Raw genomic sequence first — 4339 nt, forward strand, 5'->3', positions numbered from 1 at the left:
TCCTTACACTATCTTCATATTTTTTAATTCTTTTTTCTTTATGTTCTTCTTATTGGGTTTTTTTTTTTGCTTCCTCATATTGCAAATTGTTGATTTTATTCTTGCCACCCTCTACTCTACTGTTGTGTTCCTGTAATTATTCTTTATTTTAGTTAGTGTATGCTTAATTTCTAACTGGTCCTTTTTCATGTTTTTGAAATTCTCACTAAGTCCCTTGAACCTCTCCTTAAGATCCTTGAACAATCTTATAACAGTTTTAAACTCTGTATCTAGTAGTTTGCTTGCTTCCATTTCATTTAGTTCCTCTTCTGCAGATTTCTTTTGTTCTTTCATTTTTGACATGTTTCTTTGTCTCTGTATTTTGGCTGCTTCCCTGTGTTTGTGTCTATGTACTTGGTAGAGCTACCATGTCTCCTGGAATTGGTAGAGTGGCCTTGTATAGTAGGTATTCTGTATTGCCCAGTGGCTCAGCCTCCCCAGTAACCTGAGCTGGGCACCCTTGTGCCCTTGTGTGGGCTGTGTGCATCACTGGGAGGAATTGATCTCCAGGCCAATTGGCTGTGAGGACCAGCTGCAACTATAGCAGAAGAGCTGCTGTGCAGGAGAAACCCCTATGGAGCAGGAATTGCTTCATTGTGGTTTTGATGCTCCCTGAATCTTCCCCTTGAGTGTGTACCTCATGAATGTATGGAGTTTTAACCAGGTTTGGTTTAAAGCTGTCTACTGGGTGTACTGGCTCTGGGGCCTCCTGGGCATTGCAAATTCAGCCACTACCTGGGGATACCCAGCATGAGCTATACACCGATTTGCAGATGGCTGCTACTTTTGTTGGGCTTGGAAGTGCCCTAGTGAGGCCAAGCTGTGAAGCAGGGAAGGCTGATGTTAGTGCTGTGTCTTGGGCCACTTATTGATAAATATGAGGTACTCTGATGCCAGCTGCTGCTTGTGTGAGAGGTTTTAGTTAAATCTAAAGCTTGGATCAGGACATTCATATGGAAAAACTGCTGCAAACAGCTTGGGTGGGACTGCAAATCGGATGAAGTAGGTCTCAGGAAATCACCAGGGTGAAGCCAATAGTGTGAGCCAGGTTGATGGAGACTCAGATATGGCTGCCAGCCAGCTTTGTGATAGGGATGTCCCAGCACAGGAACAATGACCCCTGTGAGCACCCCTGTATGGGAGAAAGCTGTCCCCAAGTTATTGTCTCAATGCCAGACAATCCAATTCCTCTCTGTATGTTCCTGGATCCCCCCACGCCAATTCCCCAGCCCTGGAGCTCAGAGGGTGTAAGACAAGGTAAGTTGCTGTGCTGGCCCTTTAAGAGTAATTGCTGGGACTCCAGCAGCCTCTGCTTCACTTAGCCACTCTCCCCACTTGTTTTTATAGTCCAAAGTTATGGGGTCTTCTCTTATAAGCTTTGGAACCTTGGGCTAGGGGCCTGTTGTGGGGCTGGAACCCCTTGCTCCTCAAGGAGGCATCTTAACATAGATATACCTCCTGATTAAAAAAGGCCACATATGGGTGTCAGAACAGCCCATTTCATGCCTCCACCCTCCCAGCATTCTCAATATGCTTTCTTTTTTACTTCTCTAGTTGTAGGGTTTATATTCAGCTAGACTTCAGGTGGTTCTGAATGATAGTTGTTCTGTATTTTAGATGTAATTTTGATGTGGTTGTGGGAGGTGTCAAGGACTGTCATTTACCTATGGTTCCAAGGCCATTCTTTTCATTCTTTCTCTTTTTTAAAAAAATATTTTTTATTGATTTCAGAGAGGAAGGGAGAGGGATAGATAGAAACATCAATGATTAGCTGCCTCCTGTACACTCCTTGCTAGGGATTGAGACCCCATCCCAGGCATGTTCACTGACCGGGTATCAAACTGTGACCTCCTGGCTCATAGGTTAATGCTCAACCACTGATCAACACTGGCCTGGCAGACAGGGATCATTTTCTACTGGAGGTTGGTGCATTGGGAATGGGTTCCCATGCTATAGTGTCTCCATATCTCCTACATGTTTCTATGTGGTTTCTTTCTCACTTGTTGTGTAGAAGCTGCTCAGTCAGCCCCCAGGTATTCTTCAGGGGGAACTGCTCTATCTGTAGGTATGAATTCAATGTGTTCATGGGAGGAGGTGGAGTTCAGGGTTCTTACACTGCCTTTGTGGACAGGAAGATACAGATCTTACACTAGAGATGGGATCTTACAGGGTGTTGGATGGTTGACATTTTCTTTTAGGTGCTCAGGTTCACCAGGAGGTTAGACAGGATTTGACTAGGCCAGTAGAGAAGGAATTTAGAAATTCCCTCCTGTAAACTAGCTGCCCAGTCAGAGAAACCATTAACCCATCAATCAGGGGATAGGAAACCAGCACCCATGAGGTAGTCTTATCCCAAACATACATTATTTCATTAATCCTCACATAGGCCTTGAGCAGGTATAATTATTGGCATTTTATCAATGTGGACAATTACAGTGGGAGACATTAAACCACTTGAGATTGCTTCCCTGTCTAGCTTCCAACCTGGTTTATGGCTGATATAAAACCTAACCCTTACATGCAGGAACATTTTCCTACCTCTCCCAAATGGTCTTCACAATAAAGCTAAGCTGAAACATACTAGTGCCCTCCTCCAGATTACCACTGGAGTCTTTCAGCGTGATGATGGTGAGGATGGGCTGCCAGTTCACACCTCCCATGTAGGAACTGTTACACATGACGTTGTAGTGAATGATGGTACAGTCAGAGTCCACGTCAGGTAACACATAGGGCATATCCCTACTATGTTGAAATGTATTTTTGAAACATACTAGTGCCCCCCCAAACAAACCATCATTGCAGGCCAACTTCTTTAGCAGAGTCCTAGGCTAAGGTGAATGGAATTCTGGGGTGTTTCTGAGGCACATCTGTACCAAGCAGAGGTTTAAGCTCCTATGCCCCCATGATGCCAGGAAATGGGGACAAGGGTGGAGGTGTCAACAGGGGGGAGGAAGCAGAGGTGGTCTGAGTGAGGTCCCTCTCTCTTGAACATGAGGTTTTTTTTATTGTGGGAGGTAGATTGCCCTTTTTAGACTTCAGTGGCTGGAGAATCTTGCTTCTCTCTGGGTTCTTTCCATCCTTTAGCTCTAAGGCTTCATTCAGTTCTGGGAATGTCTGGAAGAGTTCATGGATCTGAAGGGTGAAATATTCTCCATTTAATTGCATCTTTGGTGGGGGAGAGGAGTTGGTGTTGGTGGGCAGTGCTCAATTCCTGCTCTCAGTGGGCTGCTTGAGTCAAGATTTTCCCTTCTTGTGGAAATTTTCTTCTTCTGGGTGCTGGTCTCTCTCAGGACAGGGGCAAGCACACACCTCAAAGCTGTTCTGTCCCAGCGGATGACCACTGGAGTCTTTCAGCGTGGTGATGGTGAGGATGGGCTGCCAGTTCACAACTCCCATGTAGGAGCTGTTACACATGAAGTTGTAGCGAATGATGGTACAGTCAGAGTCCACGTCAGGTGGCTCATAATGCACATCCATACTATGTTGAAATGTATTTTTGTCGTGTAAATACTCGGCACATAAATTCCTTTTCACCCAGATAAGATGGTGAGAAGGGGCCAGACTATCACTATATTCAGAGCTACACTTATGGTAGGAACAGTGCCTCATGACCTCTGCCACGTACCTGAACTTCTCATAGATGGCCATGGCACAGACACTGGTACCAAATGGGGGTGGGGAGCTGACCTACACTTGCAGGGGGCTGGTCTTTGTTAGCTGGTAAAACAATACGTTGAAGGTAGAGAAGTATGTGCAGTTTACAGACCCGCTATCCCAGAATTCGAGAATCCTAAATAGACACCATAGCTGTCAGGGTAGGTCTTCTGGGAAGGAACAAAGGATGACAAGGTCCAGAAGGGGCCTGGTGCTGGGATAGCAGCTGCTGGTGCAGGAGTTTCTGGCATACTGGGGGCTTCATTTGGATCTTTGTCCAGACAGGTTACAAGGTCTGGGGACAGCAGCAGTTCATCCATTGCCAGGGATACTTCGAAGGTCAGAACATTGTTTGCATGATGTTTTTGCCAGTCCGACAATGTCTCCTGACTTCAAAGGGGCCCCATGAAGTGTTCTGACTGTGGCTCCTCCATTGCAGCTCCCAGGAAGGCAGTGTGGCTGTCAACCCTCAGCGGATTGTATCATAGTCCTGGGAAGGACACTGGGAGGTGATCCCAGGGGCCCAGATGATACCTGCCTCGAGGTGTTGGCGATGGACTTTTTGCCAGATATGTATTTTGTTTCTTGATTACCATTTGCATAGTTTTTTTCTCACTTTTTTTTGGTTTTCATTTTCATTTATTTA

The 4339-nt window shown here is 45.7% G+C and overlaps 1 pseudogene; it reads right to left on the reverse strand.

The window, feature by feature from the left end:
* Positions 1 to 2923: 2923 nt before the first annotated feature.
* On the reverse strand, positions 2924 to 4013 carry LOC102248948 (annotated as a pseudogene).
* Between the last annotated feature and the right edge of the window lie 326 nt (positions 4014 to 4339).

The sequence above is a fragment of the Myotis brandtii genome, unplaced genomic scaffold, assembly GCF_000412655.1.
Source record: "Myotis brandtii unplaced genomic scaffold, ASM41265v1 scaffold336, whole genome shotgun sequence".
In the NCBI taxonomy this organism is placed as follows: Eukaryota; Metazoa; Chordata; class Mammalia; order Chiroptera; family Vespertilionidae; genus Myotis; species Myotis brandtii.